Raw genomic sequence first — 26,597 nt, forward strand, 5'->3', positions numbered from 1 at the left:
GGTCTTTCCTGTGGACATTATAACCAGAGCAGGTCTGCAATGCAGATCTTGCTGTGAGTTTAGTCTCTTGAATCGCAGCAATGCGGATGTTGTGCCGCTTCATGAAATCGACTATCTCCGTAATCTTCCCAGTTAGTCCATTACAGTTGAACTGCAGAATTCTGAAGTGCATGAGGGGTGACGCCGCCACTCTAGGGGTAAGTGAGGGGTGACTACGCCTAGGTTGTGGAAGGCCAAGACGCAATTGCTGTTGTGGCCTTGGGACTGGGCGCCCTTGGGCAAGCATTGGGGTACCCGGATGATTTGGGTTTGCGACCTGGCAACATGGCGCGATGAAACCCGTCGAGGGGTTGCCGTCGCGGAGACCAGAACATCTAGGAAAGTGGCACCACCCAAGGCAGGAGGTGCATTGAGCGGATGTCGCAAACCTATATATTCTGTGCTGGCAGACGGTGCAAACGGAGGCAGGGACTAAGAGTCTGTTTCCCTGACCTGCACGATTGCTGCCAGAAAAGAGGGGGGGAGAAGAAGACGGGGGCAGGGGCTGATGCTCAGCATTGCTACCAGCTCTACTACGAAGGTAGTAGTTATGAGTGGTATCAGCTGTTTGAGTTGTTGGCGCCGTGTGGCGCGAGCAGCAGCGGGTACTTGTTGTGGCTTGCTGAGCAGCGAAGCTGCTGGAAGGTAGTGGGGATACGCTTAGGCGTAGACTACGGGACGCCCTTGGGCGTGAGCAGCAAGGAGCCACAAAAGATTTATAAAAGTTACGTGGACGTCGGGTTTTGGGATCAAGCCCAGAACAACCTGTCCGATGCAACCACGAGACACACTGAACAGAGTATGACCGTCCTAAAAAGATTCTTTTCTGGCAAATGCAGCAAAACCATTTCTCAGGACCGGGGTCAGGAGACGGACCCGGATTGGGTTCGATACCTTCCCGGAGTAAGAGAATATGTAGCAGTCCTGCTGCAAGGAGCTGCTGGGAGGATGACAATTTGTGGGAGGGACGAAACAAATTAAATGGGGTCACACTGAAATGACAGTCCTTGGTCGGGAAAAATCCCGAGTCGCTCCGGTACATAGAACCGACTGCCTTGGGAAGCGTAAGTTTATACTCATAGAACTCATTGCAGGGTTGGTATAGTCGTCTTATAAATTATTGCATACGGATAGCACCAAAGTTGACGAAACCCGAAAAAGTGAAAAAAAATTGTTCCTTGGGAACATTTTCCTAGGTTTTTTAGTTTTGTCTTTTTTGTAACACTGTATAATTTATTCAATTTTTAAATTTGTCAGGCTCACGATTAACTCTTTTGTATGTACGAGTAATAACACAATAGAAGCTTTAATTCCATTATTCTCTTTTCTACTATGCTTTAGTGTTATTTGGCATATTTTGCTAGAGCCGTCCGGCCTTAAAACATTTGCATATTCGTAATGAGTCTTACAGTTTGCGACATAGAATGGCGTGCGTACCTATTCAATGCGCTCTTCAATAGATTCATTTATGATGATGATATGATACAGTGGTAGTGATAAAATATTGCAGTACTGAGAAAGATTGAAGTCAAATTTGATTGCAGACACAAAATATAACGATATTAAATAATCGGTTTGGATCTCAATCAAATGTAATTGGTATATTGCCTTACATTCGTTGCTTATGAAATCACTGTTTGTTTAAAATTTACAAACTACAATCAATGAATTACAATCCAGAATGATCAAATTAACATTGTAGTTCGAATCATTGTTTTATAAAACTTGTTATTGCAATCAATCGCTCCAGTGCAATAATTGCAAACTATGTTTGTTTCGTGAAACTTATTTCATAAAGTAAACTAATCAATGATTGTATATTGATTGTTACTTCCAATATTTGCAATCACAATCAAAGTAATAAAAAATTTATTGAAATCAAATTAGTAGAGCAATTATAATCATTATCAATTGGCGCTTAACCGCCTAGACGATTTTGGCCGTTACGTGACAAGCAGCGTTGCCGTTTTGATACAATTGAATCCTTTTTGCTACACTATTTTTTTAAATTTTCTTTTCTTAATTTTCCTGATCTGATAGTTTATTGAAAAATTCCATACTAACAAGTGAACCTATAGGGGAGTTAAAGATTTTTTGCAAATACATTGCAAACTTCCGTAGCATATTTATAACATTACACTAACAAAATACACGTCTATGCATTTGCTACGTCATTGTAAAAAACCATAGTTTATTTTTCAGTGTTGGATAACAAATCATCAACTGTCAAAAGAAAACAAAAGGTGCAAAGAAAAAATTTAAAATGAAAAAAGTTGCACACGATCCGTAGTTTATTTTTGCTGTTGCAACGTTTCCAACATCAAAAACACAAAATTATGAACTCCCTTTATAATATTTTTTTCTTTATAAAAACTTGTATTAAAAAACTGTCCTGGCAGACATTGCTCTCTCCCTAACTTTGGTCTATCTGCACAGCTTTAAGGAAGGTTTTACCAGAAGGCTGTATGTAACTTTGGATGCTGTTTGATAAAAAATAAACACCAAAAAATTTTCTAAAAATAAACAGGGTACTCCAACCTTAAAATTTTTAGGTAGTTACGATCCGATTCCCAGACCTACTAAATATGCTCACAAAGTTTCATGAGAATCGGTCGGTCAGTTTCGAAGGAGTTCAACCACAAACACTGTGACACGAGAATTTTATATATAATATTGTAACGAATTCACTTGCAAATCCTCTTATTTGCAATCCTCGGCTAAGTTCGAATCACTAAACTGTTGAATAAATAACTCAAATTTGTAATAATGCAAAATGGCCTTTATTAAAGTACTTCACAATAACACTCAAACTGTGGAACGAATAGCTTGCTTAATAACCACACTGATTGATAGCTCAATGAAAATCTACTATTCAAAATAATACTGCTATTGCTCGCTAGATATCGTCTTAATCGCAACTGCTTGACAACTCAAATGAAACTGAAACTCTTATTACTCGCTTGTGCCGCTTTTATAGTTTACGCTGCATTCATCCAGGCTCTTCTATTTCCAGAACTTACCAACTATTTCAAGTGTTTATAGTTCTCATATAGTTGTTTACAATTTTCTACTTTTCAGCGTCTCTCAGATGTATGTGAGTTTGTAGTTTACAGTCTCTCGCACACACATAGGCGTATAAGTAAATGCATCTGTGTGTGACATCTCTTTCGGCTGCCTTATATATGTGTATACATGATTTGATTATTGACGTAAATACTGCTTGGCATGGCCTTAGCATCGCCTTAGTGATGGTATAGCTTAGTGATGCTAATATCCGTGACACTGCCCTCCACCTAAGTATGATCGTCCCGATCAGTCAAATATCCCGATCTAACTGCCGCTAGCATCTCCAAATGTACCACTCTTCTAACCCGTGGTTTCCCAGTGGTTTGTATGCGGTAGATGGTATCACTGATCTTCTTCACAACTTTGTACGGGCCTTCCCAACTGCACCGAAATTTAGCTGGAACACCTTTCCACCGGTGAGGGCTGTTTAACAGTACCAAATCTCCCGCCAAGAAACCTTCCGAATTAAAGTTCTTGTCATGCCAGTGTTTCATCTTACTACTCATTATCCTGGGCCGTTCCTTCACACTCTGTTGTTTGGTCAATGAACCACTTCGTAGAGCTTACGCTGGACGAATTTTCTTTGCATAATCGGTATCGTTCCCACATTTTACAACAGTAGTGCGCTCCTGCTTGAAACTACACTCGCATTCTTTCTCGGAAATTCGTTGCTTCGTTTTCCTGCGTCTTTTAGGTTTTGATTTATTTGGCCCATTCGATCTATCAACCTTTACCTTTGAATTTCGTGGCCTTCGTCGAGTATTCTCCACCAGTACCCGATTACTGCTGAACCCTTTTTCCAAACTAAAGTTAAGTGGCACATCTTGGTTCTCATAACGCATCACCCTTCTCTGCATATCGATCTTGATGTCATGGTCAACCAAGAAATCCACTCCCAATATAACTTCATCAACAATCTCCGCCACAACAAATTTGTGTAGAACCATGACCTTCCCAATCAATACTTCACATATCACTTCTCCCTGAACTTGGTTATACTCGCCAGTGACCGTACGCAACTTTGCTCCAGGTAACGGTTTTACTCTCCTGTTGACCAAGTCAGTTCGGATCAAGGAATGAGATGCGCCCGTATCTACAGTCAGTACTCGTTCTTTGCCATCCACATTCCCTCTGGCGGTAAGACTGCTCGATTTTCTACCAATTTGTGAGATAGAGATTATGGGGCATTCAATTGAGGGAGTCAGCTGTCGCCCCTTGCTGCTGACTCGCTTTAGTTTAACGATTGAGTGGATTTGGAGATTTGCTCGTCTCCTTCAGCTCTGCGTTTACAGCCACCCACATTGTTGGGACTATTGGAATTGCTACTGCAATGACGTTCAATGTGACCTGGGTTACCGCACTTGAAACATTTGATAACTCCGGCATTTTTCTGTTGTGATCCCTTCAGAGCTTCCAAAATTGTATCTACCTACTCTGGCCTTTCTACTTCCACACGATGAGCTTTGTATGCTGGTTTACTCAATAATGACGCCGTTTCCTGAGTCAATGCATGGGATACCGTTTCAGAAAATGTTTGCTTTGGGTTCGCGTATGTGGCTCGCTTCGTTTCGACGTCCCGTATGCCATTTATAAAGCTCTGAATCTTCACTCTTTCCGTGTATTCCACGGGTGCATCCGCATTTGCAAGATGAGCCAATCTTTCAAGGTCAGAAGTAAGCTCCTGCAAAGTCTCGTTAGCTTTTTGGTAGCGGTTTTGCAATTCTATTTGAAATATCTGTTTCCTGTGTTCGCTTCCGTATCGCCGTTCTACAGCAGCCATCAATGCGTCATAACTGTTCCGTTCGTACTCTGGAATAGTCTGTAAGATTTCGGCAGCTGGTCCTTTCAATGCTACGAAGAGCGCGGCAACTTTATCTTCCACATTCCAGTTGTTCACTGTTGCGGTCTTTTCAAACTGTAGCTTAAAGACCTGGAAGGGAACAGAACCGTCAAAGGATGGTGTTTTTACCTTTGGATTACTCGCTGAAACTGCTGGACGATTTAATTGTAACTGCTCCATACGACCCTTCAAATCATCGACTTCTGCCTGAAATTGAGCGATTTTTGCATCCTGCGCTTCCAGCTTTGATGTTACCCTTGCTTCCTGTGCTTCTAACTGTGAAGACATTTGTGCCACCTGTAATTATAAGCGCTCTTCTTGTTCTTCCATCTTTGATGTTATGCGTGTCTCCTGCGATTCCAGTTGGGATGCCATATATGTCTTCTGTTCTTCCAGTTGAGTTTCCATCTTGGATGTTACTGTCGATGTTTGAGCAGTTATTGCAGCCAATATCATGTTCAAGTCTGTGCTCGTAACCGTCTGCGATGTTTCGTTTTTCTCTTAAATTTTTGTTGTTGTTTCGTCCCTATCAGGATAAAAGACAAACTCGTCCACATCAATTCCTTGCGACTCCATTACCTCTCGTAGCCGTGCTTGAAGTTCGAACTTATTGCCGGTTGTATTTAATCCACGGTTCTCCAACTCTTTTTTCAGTTGCTGGATCTTCAATTCACTGAACTTTGCATGCCCAAGTTGTATTCCCAATCTTCGGAATTTATTCAACAATTCCTCTTCTGACACCAATTGTAACGAATTTGCTGCAAATCCTCTTATTTGCAATCCTCGTTCGAATCACTAAACTGTTGAATAAATAACTCCAATTTGTAATAATGCAAAATGGCCTTTATTAAAGTACTTCACAATAACACTCAAACTGTGCAACGAATAGCTTGCTTAATAACCACACTGATTGATAGCTCAATGAAACTCTACTATTCAAAATAATACTGCTATTGCTCGCTAGATATCGTCTTAATCGCAAATGCTTGACAACTCAAATGAAACTGAAATTCTTTTTACTCGCTTGTGCCGCTTTTATAGTTTACGCTGCATACATCTAGGCTCTTCTATTTCCAGAACATGCCAACTATTTCGAGTGTTTATAGTTCTCATATAGTTGTTTACAATTTTCTACTTTTCAGCGTCTCTCAGATGTATGTGAGTTTGTAGTTTACAGTCTCTCGCACACACATAGGCGTATAAGTAAATGCATCTGTGTGTGACATCTCTTTCGGCTGCCTTATATATGTGTATACATTGTTTTATTATTGACGTAAATACTGCTTGGCATGGCCTTAGCATCGCCTTAGTGATGGTATAGCTTAGTGATGCTAATATCCTTGACAATATATTGTAACGAAGTGAAATTTCACCTATTTGCAACCTTCTACTAAAGTTCGTATCGCTAAATTGTTGAATAAACAACTCCAATATCCAATAATGCAAACATGGTCTTTATTAGCCTACTTTGAAAGTACTTTACCATAACACTTAACTTCACAACCAATAGAGTGCTTAAATCAAACTGCTTACGGACTACTCAGCTTCTGCTGCTTTTATACTCTCTGCTCAACGGTCTAAACGTTTCTTCTTTTAGAATTCTCCACCTGGTCACCAGATATACGTGCGTATGTTTGTAGTATGTAACCATGTGCGTATGGATATGTGAGCGAAGTAGTAGCTGATGATGACCAGCGTCTATGAGTATCTCTCTGCTGCTTGTATGTATGTGTGTACATTATGATTAATTTTTTTACGTACATACAAGTGTGGCAGCTTGCGTTATTGTTGTTGTGGCTTTATTTACTTAGTATCACATTAGTGAAGTGAGTATCACTTAGTGTTACTAATATTCGTCACAATATATAAAAAAGGTCTGACCATGTAAATATGTGAAAATAATCAAACGTTTTTTTTGCAATTTATGAATATATAAATATCAAATATTGGCAAAATAAAGTTGATGTTTTTTGAAAAATCAACACAGTTTTCCCGATATTAAGACAGGAAGCTTGGTACTCGGGACTTCAATATAGTAGAGAACATTCAATATTGTTCATTTTTAATGAAAATATTAATTGATTTTCTTTCATTCTCATAACAGGACTGGCCCAGCGAAGCCTTTCAGCTTTTCTTCTATGTTCACGACTGCGTACTTTCAGTTTATAAATGTGACTCTCACTATTATTCTAGTCTTAACTGCATATATTGTTTGAGTAACGATCATATTTTTGCCATATTTCATGCTTCATTCCAATTCGTTTCATAATTAACATGTATATAAATATGTATGTGTTTATTGTTTTATTACTTAATTAACAAAGTTATATTTATTTATTGAAGCACTTTTTTGGCTGCTATTTAATTAACTCATCATGAAATATTTTTATGTTCTCTTCATAGTTAGTTTTATGTTCTTGTTGGTTTAACAAAGCCTATAAGCTATGTACGATCAAAAAAGTAACGACGATGGCCAAGTAATCGACGTACAGAGCTTGCTTAAGTTATGAAAGGAACACTTTGGCTCATTTTGAATATTTTACCCTTTTTGCCTGAAGTCATCTTAAAGACTTAATTTGTTGCTGCAACATGTTTTCTGTTTGCTACCAACCTTTAAAACACGGGTCTCCAAAAATGTAAACTGATTGGCCCTTTTGCATACGCAATGAGAGCACAATTGTACTTTGGAATGCAGACCCCTGCTTAAAAACTTTATGTAAAAAAAGTTGGGCTCAATATTGAATACCCTACACCGAAAGAAATGAAGCTAGTGAAATTAACAAATCAGATTTGTTGTTAACCGTTATTCAGTAAAATTTATTGCATTATGGTTAATTCAACGGAGCTTTTTTGTCAAGAGGGCAAACTTGTATAGTAATTTCAACAGAAGAAAAACTGTTGGTCTCAAGTTATCAACATTCTATGGAAATTACAGATTCTCACTGAATCTAACTGAGATTTTTGTTAAAAGAACTGATTTTATTGATCATTTCAACTAATTTTATGGAGAAACTTACGCCCTGCAAAAATCGTTGGATCATGTGGTCCACTGGAGTACATACCATTATACTCCACTGTAATGCAGCAATGGACCAACTCTACACGAACATATTGTAAGCCGTTCATTGCTCGTTTTCAACGATTTTAATCACTACACGATGTTTATTGGACTGTGAGTACTCCATGGATTACTCTGATGTAATGCTGAGCTGGAGTATATGGTCCAGTCCTAGGACATCGCAATGTTAATTGGACCATAATTTTTGTATGAATTGTGGGTAATTTTGGAGCACTCGCTTGGTCCATAGCGAGTACTCCATACGTGCATGAATGGAGTTCTCGTGATTTTTGCAGGGGCATAGCAGTTATCTCTGGCAACACAAAACGCCTTAAGGTATGCAATGAGAAATTGGATACTTCACCTGTTTGAAGTAAAAATCAATAAATGCAAGGCGCCATAACCTCCGAAGAGATTTTATGGCCAAGATTCCCTTCCAATTTGCGTCGTGCTCCTTTTAATTTTCCCTAGAAATTGGCTGGACGGGTCCTATATATTTTACGCCTACTCCGACATCTGCAAGATAGATGAATATTCACTGAGAAACTTTTCATGGAAGAAATACACGCGGAGTGTTTGCAAAATCACTTTTTTATACCTTTCATGGTATATTAACTTTGGTCCGATGCTTGTAACGTTGAGAAATATAGAAGATAGACTCACCGTTAAGTATACCGAATTGATCAGGGCGACGAACTGAGTTGATATAGCCATGTCCGTCTGTCCATCCGTCCGTCCGTCTGTCTGTTTGAACGCAAGCTAGTCCCTCAAATTTTGAGATATATCAATGAAATTTGACACAAGGATGTATTTTTGTATTATATTAGACATTTGCCGGATCCGGTAGGATCGGACCACTATAACATATATCTCCCACACAACCGATCGTTCAGATAAGACGATTTTGGTCATTCCTGCCGCAATTTAGAAAGTATAAACGTGAAACTCGGTGATATATATTCTAATATATCATAGAAGATATCCTGAAAAAATCACTTTGATCGGAGCTATATATAGTTATATCCCATACAACCGATCGTTCAGATAGAAAGATTTTTGGCCATTTCTCCCTTAATTTATAAAGTATAAACGTGAAACTCGGTGATATATATTTTAATATATCATAGAAGATTTTCTAAAAAATCACTTTGATCGGAGCTATATATAGTATATATCCCATACAACCGATCGTTCAGATAAGGGGGTTTTTTGCCATTTTTATACTCAGTTGAGCAGAGCTCACAGAGTATATTAACTTTGATTGGATAACGGTTGGTTGTACAGGTATAAAGGAATCGAGATAGATATAGACTTCCGTATATCAAAATCATCAGTATCGAAAAAAAAATTGATTGAGCCATGTCCGTCCGTCCGTCTGTCTGTCCGTTAACATGATAACTTTAGTAAATTTTGAGGTATCTTGATAAAATTTGGGACGTAGGTTCCTGGGCACTCATCTCAGATCGCTATTTAAAATGAACGATATCGAACTATAACAACGCCCACTTTTTCGATATCGAAAATTTCGAAAAACAGAAAAACTGCGATAATTCATTGCCAAAGCCGGATAAAGCGATGAAACTTGGTAGCGTAGTTGACCTTATGACGCGGAATAGAAAACTAGTAAAATTTTGGACAATGGGCGTGGCACCGCCCGCTTTTAAGAGAAGGTAATTTAAAAGTTTTGCAATCTGTAATTTGGCAGTCGTTGAAGATATCTTCATGAAATTTGGCAGGAATGTTACTACTATTACTATATATGTGCTAAATAAAAAATAGCAAGATCGGATGAAGAACACGTCCACTTTTTAAAAAAAAATTTTTTTTAAGTCAAATTTTTACAAAAAATGTAATATCTTTACTGTATATAAGTAAATTATGTCAACAATCAATTTCAGTAATGATATGGTGAAACAAGATACAAAAATAAAAGAAAATTTCAAAATGGGTGTGGCTCCGGCCTTTTTCATTTAGTTTGTCTAGAATACTTTTAATGCCATAAGTTGAACAAAAATTTACCAATCCTTCTGAAATTTGGTAGTGGCATGGACTCTATGACGATAACTGTTTTCTGTGAAAATGGGCGAAATCGGTTGAAGCCATGCCCAGTTTTTATACACAGTCGGCCGTCTGTCTTTCCGCTCGACCGTTAACACGATAACTTGAGCAAAAATCGATATATCTTTACTAAACTTAGTCCACGTACTTATCTGAACTCACTTTATCTTGGTATAAAAAATGGTCGAAATCCGCCTATAACCACGCCCACTTTTTCGATATCGAAAATTACGGAAAATGAAAAAAATGCCATAATTCTATACCAAATACGAAAAAAGGGATGAAATATGGTAATTTGACTGGTTTGTTGACGCAAAATATAAAACTTTGTTAAATGGATGTGAAACCTCCCATATTAAGTAGATGAAAATGAAAAAGTTCTGCAGGAACAAAAGCCCTTGGCATCTTGGCAGGAATACTCTTCGTGGTATGACATATACAAAAAAATTAGCGGTACCCGACAGAAGATGTTTTGGGTCACCCTGGTCCACATTTTGGTCGATATCTCGAAAACGCCTTCACATATACAACTAAGGGCCACTCCCTTTTAAAACCCTAATTAGTGCCTTTAATTTGATACCCATATCGTACAAACGCATTCTGGAGTCACCCCTGGTCCACCTTCATGGCGATATCTGGAAAAGGCGTCCACATATAGAACTAAAGCCCACTCCCTTTTAAAATACTCATTAACGCGATTCATTTCATACCCATATCGTACAAACACATTCTATAGTCACCCCTGGTCCACCTTTATGCCGATATCTCGAAACGGCGTCCATCTATGGAACTAAGGATCACTCACTTTTAAAATACACATTAGCAACTTTCATTTGATACCCATATCGTACAAACAAATTCTAGAGTCACACCTGGTCCACTTTTATGGCGATATCTCGAAAAGGCGTCCACCTATAGAACTAACGCCCACTCCCTTTTAAAATACTCATTAGCACCTTTCATTTGATACCCATATCGAACAAACACATTCTAGAGTCACCCCTGGTCCACCTTTATGGCGATATCTCGAAAAGGCCTCCACCTATAGAACTAAGACCCACTCCCTTTTAAAATACTCATTAGCACCTTTCATTTGATACCCATATCGTACAAACAAATTCTAGAGTCACCCCTGGTCCATCTTTATGGCGATATCCCTAAATGGCGACCACCTATAGAATTAAGCCCATGCCCTTTTAAAATACTCATTAACACCTTTCATTTGATACCCATATCGTACAAACAAATTCTAGAGTCACCCCTGGTCCAACTTTATGGCGATATCTCGAAAAGGCGTCCACCTATAGAACTAAGACCCACTCCCTTTTAAAATACTCATTAGCACCTTTCATTTGATACCCATATCGTACAAACAAATTCTAGAGTCACCCCTGGTCCATCTTTATAGCGATATCCCTAAATGGTGACCACCTATAGAATTAAGCCCACGCCCTTTTAAAATACTCATTAACACCTTTTATTTGATACCCATATCGTACAAACAAATTCTAGAGTCACCCCTGGTCCAACTTTATGGCGATATCTCGAAAAGGCCTCCACCTATAGAACTAAGACCCACTCCCTTTTAAAATACTCATTAGCACCTTTCATTTGATACCCATATCGTACAAACAAATTCTAGAGTCACCCCTGGTCCATCTTTATGGCGATATCCCTAAATGGCGACCACCTATAGAATTAAGCCCATGCCCTTTTAAAATACTCATTAACACCTTTCATTTGATACCCATATCGTACAAAAAAATTCTAGAGTCACCCCTGGTCCATCTTTATGGCGATATCCCTAAATGGTGACCACCTATAGAACTAAGACCCACTCCCTTTTAAAATACTCATTAGCACCTTTCATTTGATACACATATCGTACAAACAAATTCTAGAGTCACCCCTGGTCCATCTTTATAGCGATATCCCTAAATGGTGACCACCTATAGAATTAAGCCCACGCCCTTTTAAAATACTCATTAACACCTTTTATTTGATACCCATATCGTACAAACAAATTCTAGAGTCACCCCTGGTCCAACTTTATGGCGATATCTCGAAAAGGCGTCCACCTATAGAACTAAGCCCAAGCCCTTTTAAAATACTCATTAGCACCTTTCATTTGATACCCATATCGTACAAAAAAATTATAGAGTCACCCCTGGTCCATCTTTATGGCGATATCCCTAAATGGTGACCACCTATAGAACTAAGACCCACTCCCTTTTAAAATACTCATTAGCACCTTTCATTTGATACCCATATCGTACAAACAAATTCTAGAGTCACCCCTGGTCCATCTTTATGGCGATATCCCTAAATGGTGACCACCTATAGAATTAAGCCCACGCCCTTTTAAAATACTCATTAACACCTTTTATTTGATACCCATATCGTACAAACAAATTCTAGGGTCACCCCTGGTCCAACTTTATGGCGATATCTCGAAAAGGCCTCCACCTATAGAACTAAGACCCACTCGCTTTTAAAATACTCATTAGCACCTTTCATTTGATACCCATATCGTACAAACAAATTCTAGAGTCACCCCTGGTCCATCTTTATGGCGATATCCCTAAATGGCGACCACCTATAGAATTAAGCCCATGCCCTTTTAAAATACTCATTAACACCTTTCATTTGATACCCATATCGTACAAAAAAATTCTAGAGTCACCCCTGGTCCATCTTTATGGCGATATCCCTAAATGGTGACCACCTATAGAACTAAGACCCACTCCCTTTTAAAATACTCATTAGCACCTTTCATTTGATACCCATATCGTACAAACAAATTCTAGAGTCACCCCTGGTCCATCTTTATGGCGATATCCCTAAATGGTGACCACCTATAGAATTAAGCCCACGCCCTTTTAAAATACTCATTAACACCTTTCATTTGATACCCATATCGTACAAACACATTCTAGAGTCACCCTGGTCCACCTTTATGGCGATATCTCGAATAGAACTATGGACCACTCCCTCATAAAATACTATTTAATATCTTCCTTTTGATACACATGTCATACAAACACATTCCAGGGTTACTCTAGGTTCATTTTCCTACATGGTGATTTTCCCTTATTTTGTCTCCATAGCTCTCAGCTGAGTATGTAATATTCGGTTTCACCCGAACTTAGCCTTCCTTACTTGTTTATTTTATATTTATCTTAAAAATCTTTTAGGTATGTACATCTGTTCACTATATATTTCTTATCTTATACATCCGATTATTTGGAGATTACGAACGGGATTAGTTTGTTGTTCAGCCCCATTCATGAAAGGTATGAAGTCTTCGGCACAGCCGAAGACAGTCCCGTCCTTACTTGTTTCTAATTGAAAGAATTTTTTCTTGATAAAACAATTTGTGATGGTATACAAGCTTTGCAAAATTTTGCTGAAAACTAGAGTGCTGATATTTAATTTTTTAATTGAACATACCCTTCTTTCTGTTGAACGTTGAGGCCAAAAACACTATGAAATGCTCTTTCCAGTTTTTGTGATTGTCGAAATTGCGCGCTTTAGAAACTGTATACGTTATATCATTTAGGTATATTGCTCTCTGATGATATATTTCGTCTAAGCCACTTTTCCGTTGAATTTCAACTAAGATTCTCGTTTTTTCACTATTCATTTATATATGTACAAAAAATGAGCATCAAGCGAAAAATAAGTTCTAACCATGTATCATGGTTCTAACAATAAAAAAATGACGTCGCAAAGATACAAGAAATGCCTGTACATCGGTTTGCAAGTGTATGTGTGAACTTGAAACGCACACCTACAAGGGAAACAGGAGTACACTGTCATCTATAGCAAAATGTCAGTAAAGCATAAAAAGTAAAATTGGAGAAATTTAATTAAGTCTTTGATTGGAAAATTTAAGATTTTTTAAGTAAACACCAAATTTAAAAACTAGTTTTATATTTGAGTATGAATTTTGAATGAGTGTTTGTTAAGTTAATGAGTAAATTATAATCGTAGAAACTTATTGGCATCGAAATTCCCAAAACGCAGTAAGCAAACTTTACTGCCTTTTTGCTATAGACGGCAGTATAGCCAAATGAAAACATCGTCGCATCGTACTAGAAGCAAAGCAGTAGCCACAGCAGTCACAGTAGCCGTAGCGGCAGGTACGGATTGTATTACTACGTAATTAATCTTTCACACTGTGAGACAGGTAAATACCAAAGTCAAAACAAAACAACAAAAATTCTAAGAATAATGGAAGTGAACGCATACCAAATATTCATTGGAATTTGTTTTGTTTATGTGTCTTATTATTATTTTTTTTTGGGGTTTGTTGACTTTCAGGGGTATAACTTTGTTAGCTGACCTCATCATGTGAAAACAAACTTCATAGCTTAAAAGGACATTAAACGGAAATGTGAAGCTTCTCAAGGCCAAAATAACGACATATCCATTTTACAAATCGGACGTCAAATAACCAGGTTACAACGAAAACACCTTTTCGGCTGTATTTCGAAGGATCAAAGAAATACAATTTTTTTCCGAAACCCTCTCAAAATAATCTTTAAATTTAGGGGCGGACATTAGCAACTTTTTTTTCGACCCAGTCTAATAAACATCATAGTGACTCAACGAGGGAAAGAAACATGAAGCCGAACGGCATAAGTACTAAAAAGTTCGGCGGTTGACTGAAGGTAAAACACAGAGCAGATTGTTTCAGGAGCGATAATAGCGACCTGGAAACACTTCTCCTCATGGCTGGATAACGAGAAAAATGACATCCCGATATCGTAATTCATGATGAGGGAAAACACGTTTCGCTACCCGACTGTACTGCCGTCCATAGCAAAAAGGCAGTAAAGTGGAAAAATTTAAATCGGAGAAAATTGAATTGAAAATTAGAAAATCATTTTCCTTTAGTCTGGATAAATAAGGGAAAAAGGTGGATCTTGCTACGAACGAGGGTAAGACGAAGTACGAAGTAAAGAAGGAGTTGCTCCTATACATCTACGTCATTGTTGACAGAAATTGTGTAGTACTTCGTCTCTTTGCAAATGAACCAATGTGGCATCTTTGGTGCCCGGCGTTGATGGGGAACGTTATGAAGCCAACCCTGCAAAAATTGTTGGATTACGTGTTCCATTTTCTTCATTTTGGAGTACTCTAACAATACTCCTTTGCAATACGTTTGCGGACCACCATCAGCCGATCATTGCTCGTTTCTTAACGACCGTGATCACGACACGATGCCGATCGAACAGAGTTGCAAAAGTAAAATATTGCATACAAATAACTGATAACAAAATTTTACTATGGCAACTCTGATAAAATGCAACCGCGCACTGGTTTTATGTATACATACTAGCCGTGTTTTTTAACACGCGCGTATACGTTTCGTTTGCGCGTGTTAAAAAACGCCTATCTTCGCTTAGATAATGCTTAGGAGACCCATCTAGCGGCTGTGGTAAAACAACTAGCTACAGCAACAGGGTGTAGCGAAAAGCGGAGACGCACCGCTCTGATGGCCATAGGGTATAACATATAGCTGAATCAGTTGCGATGAATTGTGGACACACATAATACATAGAATTAGTGTACAGGGTGAAACAAAGACAGATATTTCAGTTACATCTGAGTATAATGCGTATTGAAATTTAGTAGGACAAAATTTATGCGCAGCAATTTCAGAGGTGTATTTATAGTTTGTCTCTTAGCAGTCAATATAAAGTTTAAGCGTAAACGGATATACGCGTGTTAAAAAACACGGCTACTATAGTATAGAGAAATATTAGTTTCTATATTCACGCAAATGCTAAATAACATAAGAATATTATTAGTAAAAAATATAAAAGTTGTATTACCCCTCTTCAATTACTTTCATTTTAAATTAAATTCACTCCGATAATTCTTTCCGACACAATTCCTCTTTAGTACTTTGGCATATGATCCTCTGTGGGTGCTCCATGGAGTACTACAGTGAAAGTACTTTGGAAGGTACTCTCACGTATGTATGTACTCTATGGAATATTCACAAACAAAGCGAGAGTGAGATCACCTACTCGTCTCCTAGGACATCGCAATGTTAATTGGAGCACATTTTTTGTATGAATACAGATTAGTTTTGGAACAATCCTATACTCCCAAAGGAGTATTCCTTACATTATGTATGGATTACTCGCCTTTTTTTAAGGGAAATGTCATAAAATTCTAAAACCTTCTGGTTACATTACTACTCGAGTCGGATGACACCATTGTGAATTCATAAAAGTGGCGGATGTTTGACAAGAACGTTCACAATAGTAAACAGGCTGGATCACCTGTTCATTAGGGTGGTGCGAAATTTTTTTTTCATCAGACTGCAATGTAATAGTGAAAATCTGGTGCCTTTTGGGATTAAATTACGTCTGGCAAAATTTTGTCCAATTCGGATTAGAGTAACTGCCTCCGGAGCGGTGAAAATATGAAAGTTCCCAATTTTGCAAAACACTACTTCATATAGGTACGTAAAAAATTTGAATTTTTTATTTTTTCGATTTAAACTGTTGAATTATACATTATACTAATCGCCATAAACATTTTTTGCCTTTAACTCTATAAGTATCTTCAGTAGTTTGGCCACTATGCCAAAAAACGTTCAAAAAACTTTGAAAAAATAACGATTTTTTTTTTTAAATTTCAGATTTAACCACTTTAAAATCAGAAAAAGTCTATGGACGAAAAAAAATTAGCCCTTCTATGTTGTAGCAAATTTAATTATGAAAATTTTAAGCGTACTAGTACAACATTATGATGGGCCCTTGACTTTATAAGCCCTGCTATATTGAAAGTCCTCAATCACAAATTTTCTGTTTTTACCCAAGAAATTATATTTTTGCATTTGTTAAAAGGGTATGATATTTCCTAAAACACTTGTTGCATAGTATTAATACTAAAAAATAGTAGGCGAGATAAACAATAGTGAAATTCTTTGAAGCAGTGCAAATAGAGTCATTTTTAAAAAAAGTTTGTTTATTGTTGGTGCGCATCGAATTCTCGTAGGAAAACTTAACTGTGTCAGGGTGTGGGTGTTCCCCGCGTTGGGACTGGAACCTACCTTGTCCCGCTCGAATATCGCAGATGATGGAGGGTGGAAACGTCAAAACTCTTGATGACCGCACCTGAAAAAGAGGAAGCTGTATACATTGGTCTGTTGAAACCAAAGTAAAGGCAAAATAAATCTAAGTAAAGAGCAGGCACAACAAATCGAAGAAACTGATATATCCCAGAGCAAATATTCCGGAACAATTTTTTTTTTTTTTTTTGAAACAATAGAATACGGTCTAATATCAGCGTGAGATTGGGCGTATCCAGCAACTTAACCACTTCAAGATTTCTACCAATAAAACGTTCGCGCGGATGCTTTGCGTGAAGATGTCTTTATTAGGTAGATAAATTGATATTTCAAAAAGATAAATCACAAATTTCATTGGTAGAACTCACACTTTTACGTTTGTGTATCACAGTGTTGGCGCAGGAAGATGAAAGCTGCTATTGGCTTGTTGTACAGGTCCACAGAAACGAGAACCGTAAACCTACCGGGATAAAGAGGGATCTGTCAGCAAGCATAACTGGAAGAAATATGTCCACGAGATCAAATTTAATTGTATTATTTTTGTCGGCACGCACAAATAAAAAAACTTGTAAAATTGTAAACAAATACGAGAAATGTCAATTGCTTGGAAACGTCCGGAAAGTCACCAACGAAAACTCCGAAAATCTCTGCTTAAAGGTTGCCAGATGGTAGGTAAGGGTGCAATGAGAATAAGGAAAGGGAGAGATATAGGCTGTGATGGTGGCATTGAATACATGTATAAGAAAGAATGATAATAGGAAAACGGCAAAGGAAAACGGTATCGGTGATCGATTCTGCCGATATAAAAAGGGGTAACTGTAGGGCAAAAATATTAAATATATTGAAATAGACAACTAAGTTGGCAGTGCGCGGGTGATTTAAATTTTAAAATAAAAAGATTTTTTTCCTGGTGATATTCGTGGCAATAAGTTTCCCTGTACGTGTGGTCCAAAACGGACTAGAAAGTAGTGCGCATTTGAAATTAAAAAAATAAAAAGTTTTGTGCGGCCGAACTGCTGGTTAGTTTGTGGTAATAATGGTATTGAAGGCGAAAGGAGGTAACCATAACAGAGAATAGAGTTTGGCGGAGTCAAGAAGCGGAGGCATCCAGCTACCCCGGCACTGTGGGCTTTCCTGTCAATGCAGATGTCATGCTGGAGTTTTGAGCGCTTGGCATTTTTTTTAGATCGGAGCAAGTTTAAACGGGTAAGTCCTAAGTGAACAAAATTCTTTTTTGTTTTAATCTCTGAAATTCTTCCGCGCCAATTCGGGGTCCACATTCGGCGATTACAGCCACCAATTCTGGAACAATGTTGACCCAACATAATGCGTATGTGGGTACAGTTTAATTAGAGGAAATTCCAGTAATTTTCTTCCGAAATTTACCATTTCTCTAAAAGAAATTTTTTTTTGTAAATTTATTTTTTTTTTGGGATTAATTCGTGAGTGTTTCACAACCACCCTAATACCGGCGCGCCCAGTCAAATGGCCTCATGGTCAGGAACGCCCAATTGGCGTGGAAGCCTTCAATAGCTTCAACGTGCGCCCAAATGGTGAATGTAACTTTTGTTCCTACAGGGAACATACCATTTCCAAACAAACAAAAGCTTCGTCAGCGCCAGGGAGACTATTTTTTTTTACAACACCACCAATTTCATCACCAAAGTGGACTTCAGCAGCAGAGACTGCGACCGTGGTATAAATTTTATTGCAGAGCATCCGAAACATGCAAACCGGAAGGGCATGAACCAAAAGCCGTCCAGTAGGCGATCATGTTTTTATTAAACAATTTTTTTTAATTAAGGTTGCGTAACCATATCCACGATTTGTTTATTAGGCAATTATATTTTAATAAATACTTGTTAAAATTAGACTTAGAAAAGTATCGAATTGTGTAAACGGTCGTCTGAAGGTCGGACATAAGGAAAAATACACCAAACGGGTAAATTCATGCAAAAGAAGTTTTTTTTTTACTGCGCGGAGGCAGATACAGACATTTCGCTTCCAACAAATCCCCTTAGCCGTATTAAAAGAGCTCTTTTAGGTAGGCATTAGGGTGTTTTAGGTAGCTGAAAAATTTTACTCAAGTTTAGTGTGAAGTGGTTTGGTTTACTTTTTGCGACTGATAGGCCCGTAAGAAGTATAAAATTTATTTAATACATTGATGCATGCGTTTTTGATTTATAAAAAAAAAATGTTTCCGTATATAAATATGTATCCAATTCATATGTTTATATAATTGCGTAAATTATCATACCCTGTGAAATTTTCATCCAGACCCAAAGCTTAAGAACAAGAATTTACTTTTTTTAACGGTGCATTCATTTTGCGATCCGACATTTTGTCAAAATTTCCGTAAATAGTTTTTGTTTGTATATACTTTTTTTTAGCTTTGTTGTATGTAATCGAATGCAAACATTTTTGGTACAGTGTCGCAAAACGAACTTTTTCTGAAAATACATACCTATCTGTCGTTTTAAGTTTTGGAAGTACTTATGTTAATCTATATATATATATATATACGTACATACATATACCGTTCGGCAATCTATTTTTTTTTTTTTTGAAAACGGTTTAAATTTTTATTCCGTGCGTTTTTTCTTTTTGTGGTTTTTGTTGAACCTGTGAATAGTTTTATGTGGCACATGTGGATATTCACATATATATACATATTTTGATCCTAGCATGATACAAGTTTTTTTTTGTCCTGACCTAAATCATTATTTTTCAATAGCAGTGGTATTTGGCTCAATAGCCATAAAATAGTTTTTTTTTTATCTATTTCTTTGTATAGAATTAAGATATTTCAAATAAATAATATGTTAGAGTGAAATTGTAAAAGAAATTGAAATGGTCGGCTAAAATCAATCGGTAGGGTTAGGGCAGGATGACGCAAGGGTAAGTGAATAGGGTCATGTGGAGCAGAGGAAAAGGGGACCGGCTGAAACCGAAATACTCGAGCGGTCCAAGGTAGGGTGGGCTTTCTGCGAGGGGTATGCACGGAAGTCAGATGACGATGATTGTGACATCCGCCCCGCATCAAGGTGGACAAGGGTTAAGGGCCCCGACCTCTCGCCCTGAGCTAGCTGGGGGGACATTCCACCTTGATTGCGCAAAGGGGCGGAATCACCTCTAAAAGGTGTACGTTACAATAATATATGGCGCCCAATCAAAACAAATAGATGGGCTACTATACTTAACATAGAGCCCAAACAGACGAAATTCTTTTATATACCACATACTTATATATGAAAAAAAAAAGGTGATTGTTTGGATTTTTCAGCAGCGCCGCTGATTGAAATTGGCGCCCACCAATGAGTAAACTCCGAACTCGAATATAACATCCAATTCGACATAAATAGCCAAATGCTCAGATTACAAATACAAATACATTTCAATCGTTAAAATATATATATACATTTTGGCGTATACAATCATCGAGTTAAACGGGTCTAGCCGGATGCGCCCAACACCCTGTCTCGGTGACTTATTCATGGTGTTTGATCCGAAAATGTAAATGCGCCGAGACAGGAGTTGGAAGCAGATGGCAGACCCTAGCAATAGCCCATAGATAGCATAGCCGCATTAGGGTGGCCGGCTGTTTGCATCTTTTCTAGGTTCCTAAAAATTATTTTTCTTTCATCACAATACCATCAATCTTTTTTTTGTAGCTTCAGATAAAAGGGAAGTCCTTATTAAATTTTTTTTGTTAATAGGTTGCTCCTTAATTATGCAAATTATACATTATGACCTCAGGCGGTCAGCTGCATAAAGCTAGTGTTGCATAATGTATGCAAATTTTAGAACATATCCACATATTGATTTTTTTTTTTTTTGAAATACGGAAGTGCATACACCCTCGTAGGAACGCAAGAGTTTGCTCCAATGACTCCTCGCATCAAAAACTTTTTATTTGATATGCCTGAGCGTCATCTGAACCCACCCAAACATATATATGTGAAATTTGAAATTATTAATACTTTTTTGTGAAAACAATTTGAAGTCAAATAGTTTGACATAGAATTCAAATTATAAATAATTTTCTTTGAGGAAACTTCGAAATTAAATAGTGAAACTGATCTTCGAAAACGAGCGAAATTAAACTATACATTTTTTTGATATAAATATTTTGTTTGAAAACAATTTTTGCGATCAGATTTGAAATCGAATTACCTCCTTTTTTTTGCGGCACAAAGTGGGAAATAGACTGTGCGATAGGTGTAAAACACCAATCGTATGGGTCGCTTCGAACCTTATAACACCCGATACAAGACTAAACAATTAAATAAACTAAAATCGTCCAGTATGGCGAACTCCCATGACACTACCTTTATAGATCTTTCTGATCGATTCGGAGGCAGTAGCGCAGCCGTAGCCGCAGGCGGAGAGACTAGGCAAGCGAATACTAATAACGCTTCAGCAGAGCCAAACAAGAGAACCGGTACTATTCCGAAAGCGCCTAAAGAGCAATCGCAACCATTACAAGCTCCACCATCGAGCTTGAATTTTCCACCACCTACTACTAACAACACTGCCGAACCAAATCGAGCTTCTGTAGGCAACCCTCGTGGGCTTAGGGATGTTTTAGCGCCAATTCTAAAAAAAATTAAAATTCGAGGCGAAACAAGCTATTATGACTGAAATTCGCGAGAGTTTACCGGAGTTAACGAGGACAACTCCAAATACAGGTACAGCGTTAGAGCCGTCAAGGGGTAACGATAGGGCACGTAGTCGGAATAATAAGCGACGAAGACACAATTCGAGCATCGAATCTCGCGATTTTAGGCGTTCCCTCGATTTAGCTACGCATGTGAATACAAATAATCATAACCTGAATAGAAACTACAATCACCCTAGGCTCAGTGCGGCAGCCTAGACGCGCAATAATCCACCACCAGCTCGTCAATCTCTTATTGTCGAAGAAAGGGAATCAGCACCTATCCCTGCAGGACGTGAAGGACCATCAGGAATAAGGGAAAGGGAATTGTCCAGGCCAGACATTAAGGTAGAAAAATGGGGACTAGACTTTAAAGGGCACCGCGATGCCATGCCGGTCGAAGATTTTATATTCCGACTAGAATACTTAAAAGGTCAATACGGGTGTACATGGAATGAAATAATACGCGATTTCCATCGATTGCTGAGCGGCGAAGTACGCGAGTGGTACTGGCTTTATATAAAGTCGCACGGTAGAGTCGATTGGCCAAGCTTACAGCTCGCGCTGCTACGCCAGTATTCATCACAACGTACAGACTTCGAAATTTTGAGAGAACTGACGGAGAGGAAGCAAAGACCAGGAGAAAATATAGATGAGTATTTCCACGCGGTTGGTATTTTACGTTCGCGACTTAAAAATCCGATACCAGAATACGAGATAGTACGATTAGTAAAAGGGAACTTGCGCGAATCATTAGCTAAAATGGTCTACCCAATTTCGGCATATTCCCTAGACCAATTACGAATGGAATGCAAGGAGGTCGAGCGATGCTTTCCGCGCCGGGACCGCACGCCGTTGAGTACTTATACGCCACGCGCACAATATGTGAATGAAGTTTACCAATCTGAAGATGATGAGCGTTTTACTCCCGGTGATGAGGGTCAAGTCACCGTGGAGGAAATACGTCATCAGTCTTCAAATAAGCAGGCGGGCGTTCGTAGAAACGTTTCGTGCTGGAATTGCGGCGCAGACGGCCACTTTTTCACCGAATGTATGTCGCTTCAGCGACGCATTTTTTGTTGCAAATGTGGCAAAAAGGATGTCATCACTCCTAAATGCCCAATGTGTAACCCAGCGGGAAACGCTTCACGGAACGCGGTTGTGGCGGGGGAATCGCGCTCCACCCAAACCTCGTCAAAGTAGATGCGTCAACCAATACGGAACCGTATATGAAACCCGAAACTACAACTAAAATTTGCATTTTTAATAAAAATACGAAAACCATAAAGCTGTCAAATACCAGGAAGGAAAATACGATATCCTATAAAGAACGACTTAGGAAATACCTCGAAACTCGGGAAAGAATTTTTGCAGAAAGCATTGTTATGGGACGTCGGGCAGTTTCGCGTAAAATTCAGAAGGCCAGGGAACGATTTAAAAAGAGGAAAAAACTTCGACAGAAGGTAGTGGCATCTATTAAGAAAGTAAGTACCACAGACCCGCGTGTTTATGCGGATATAGAGATAATGGGCATACAAACACGCGGCTTACTAGATACTGGCGCCTCCGTCAGTATTCTAGGCCATGGCTGTCGGGAGTTTGTAGAAGAATTAGGAGTTCCTATCGAACGTTATGTGTCTTCTGTCAAAACTGCAGGTGGCCGCCGACATAATGTCTTAGGCAAAATAACTTTGCCGGTAAAGTTCAATACAGTAAAACAAAAAATTACATATTTTTATGTCCATATTTAGAACAAAAGATTTATCTTGGGGTAGATTTTTGGAGAATTTTTGAGCTGGCACCGGAAGTTATTTCCGTTAATGAAATTGATTTGACGAAAATAGAGAAAGAGATGGTGACTGAAGAAGACAAGAATGAACGCCGCGTCCTACATAGTCTAACGCCAGAGCAAAAAGAGCGGTTGGAAAAGGTAGTCAAAAGTTTTAGAACATACGAAGAACACGGTTTAGGACGCACTAGTTTAGAGAAGCATAAGATCAAGCTTGTCGACGAGGCAGTGCCCATCAAGGAGCGACACTATCCACTTTCGCCCGCAATGCAAGCGATCGTTTATGAGGAAGTCGACAAAATGTTGGAGTTGGGTGTGATAGAGAAGATTGAGAGCACGTGGAGCAACCGGACGACAGTGGTAAGAAAGCCAGGGAAGAATCGCTTCTGTTTAGATGCGCGCAAACTCAACGCCGTCACGGTAAAAGATGCACACCCCTTACAAAACATAGAGGGTATACTAAGTCGCATTGACGACACCCACTTTATAAGTAGCGTTGATTTAAAGTTCGCGTTTTGGCAGATCGAGCTAGACGAAGCTAGTAAACCCTACACTGCTTTCACCGTGCCTGGTCGCCCGCTCTACCAATTTGTAACTATGCCTTTTGGACTGTGCAACGCTGCACAAAGACTATGTCGCCTGATGGATCGGGTCATTCCACAACGATTGAAATCTAACGTTTTTATTTACTTGGATGATTTATTAATCATCGCCCCTGACTTCGACTCACATCTTCGGATCTTGCAGGAGGTCGTCATCTGCCTAAGAGATGCGGACCTTACAATAGGGTTGAAAAAATCGAAATTTTGTTTTAAAGAATTGCCGTACTTGGGTTATATGGTATAAGGAGGTATAATGAAGACAGATCCTGAGAAGGTCAAAGCAATACAGAAAATCCCTGTTCCAAAAACGGTAAAAGAGGTGCGCAGTTTCCTCGGAACTGCAGGATGGTATAGGAGATTTATAAAAGATTTCGCCACAATGGCAGCACCTTTGACAGATTCGTTGAAGAAGGGGAGAAAGTTCGAAATGTCTGAAGAAGCAGTGGAAGCACTCAATAGCCTAAAAAGAGCACTTACGAGCGCTCCGGTTCTTAAACACCCTGATTTTTCAAAAAGATTTTATGTACAATGCGATGCGTCGGATTATGGTCTGGGTGCAGTACTCTACCAAAAGGAAAGTGATGGGGCAGAAAATCCAATCGCGTACTTCTCACAGAAATTCAACGAATGTCAAAGAAAGTATAGTACTACCGAAAAGGAATGCCTTGCTGCCGTGATGGCCGTCAAGAAATTTCGACCATATATCGACTTAATGCCCTTTACAATAGTAACCGACCACGCTAGCCTTAAATGGCTAATGTCTTTGAAAGATCTAAATGGGAGACTTGCGAGGTGGTCATTACAATTACAAGCTTTTAATTTCGAAATAGAACACCGTAAAGGTGCAGACAATATAGTGGCGGATACGCTCTCGCGCTGTATAGCAGAGATTACCGAATCCCCAATAGCAAATCTGGACACAGTTGAGTTCGAATCGAAGGAGTATAAAGAATTAATTAACACGATTGAAAACAATAGAGAAAGGTTGCCTGATCCTAAGGTAGAGGACGGCATGGTTTTTAAAAAGTTTTTGCCTAAAAATGTAGAATTAGAGGAAAATGAGTGGAAGTTGTGGGTCCCTGAAGCTCTGACGTCAACTCTCATCGAAAACGCACATTGTCCAGAGATAGCTGCGCACGGGGGTATGGCGAAAACTCTACATAGACTTAGGAGGTTATACTATTGGCCTAACATGGTGGTACAGGTTCGCAACTTTGTGCGAGAATGCCAGACCTGTAAGGAAACCAAGCCTTGTAATGCAATTTTAAAGCCAGGGATCGGAAAAGAGGTGGTAACAATCCGCCCATTTCAGAAATTATACATTGACTTTTTAGGCAAATATCCGAGGTCGAAACGCGGCAACTGTTTTATTTTTATCATTATTGATCATTTCTCAAAGTTCATTTTTTTGAAGGCAATGCGCGAAGCTACCGCGAGTAATGTGGTTAAGTTCTTAACCGAAGAAATTTTTCATAAGTTCGGCGTACCGGAAATAGTACATTCCGATAACGGTAAACAATTTGTATCCAAACAGTTCACGGAACTATTGGAAACGTACGGGGTTAGACACTTAAAAACAGCTTTTTATTCACCGCAATCGAATGCCGCGGAAAGGGCAAATCAATCGGTGTTAGCCGCTATCAGATCTTATCTAGAGAACGACCATCGGGATTGGGACCTATATCTAACCGAGATAGAATGTTCACTTCGTAGTGCAGTACATTCCGCAACAGGGGTGTCGCCATACTTCGCGCTGTTCGGTTTCAATATGTTCACGAACGGGGCAGACTATGCATTGGCACGGAAATTGGATAGCATGAGCGATAATGAAGTCTTCTTTCTTGACCATAGCGATAAATTAAGATTAATGCGCGAAAGGATAAAAGACAATTTGCACGAAGCATACGAGGCAAACGCGGTTCGTTATAATAAAAGAATCCGTGAAATACAATTCAAACCCGGTCAAGAAATTTATAAACGTAACTTTGTGCTAAGCGACTTTAAACAGAATGTAAATTCGAAAGTTTGTCGCAAGTTCACAAAGTGTCGTATTACAAGGGCATTAGGGAACAACATGTACCTATTAGAGTCATTGGCGGGGAAGGGTTTGGGTGCCTGGCACGCGAAGGATCTTAAACAATAACCGAAACCTAAAGAACTGGGAAGTAAGGGACCTAATGTTAGAGGGCCTAATGCTAAAGAACCCAATACTGAAGGACGTAAGGTTAAATAACTTAATAATAATTAACCTAGTGCTAGTTAGCCGTATCCTAAATAACTAAGTGGTAAATAACCTAAAACTACATAATTTTATACTAAATAACTTAATACTAGAATGCCACGTCGATGACCTGAAAAAAAGAACAAATTATAATAAACTTCATACACATATACTTCA

The 26,597-nt window shown here is 38.7% G+C and overlaps 1 protein-coding gene across 3 annotated transcripts in view; it reads right to left on the reverse strand.

The window, feature by feature from the left end:
* LOC137237219 (2,3-bisphosphoglycerate-dependent phosphoglycerate mutase) overlaps positions 1–26,597 on the reverse strand; it is a 109,518-nt gene that overhangs the window by 59,198 nt on the left and 23,723 nt on the right. The window contains exons 1-2 of one of the 3 annotated variants that reach the window (XM_067760613.1): positions 17,520–17,706; positions 17,134–17,197 (exon numbers count right to left, since the gene is read on the reverse strand). The exons of 1 other annotated variant lie outside the window; for it this stretch is intronic. The gene's annotated coding sequence lies outside the window, so the exon portion shown is untranslated. Of the gene's footprint in view, positions 1–13,511; positions 13,649–17,133; positions 17,198–17,519; positions 17,707–26,597 lie in introns of those variants that run through there. One more of the 3 variants, XM_067760615.1, reaches the window with a different exon arrangement.

This window comes from Eurosta solidaginis, chromosome 1, assembly GCF_040869045.1.
Source record: "Eurosta solidaginis isolate ZX-2024a chromosome 1, ASM4086904v1, whole genome shotgun sequence".
Lineage (NCBI taxonomy): Eukaryota > Metazoa > Arthropoda > Insecta > Diptera > Tephritidae > Eurosta > Eurosta solidaginis.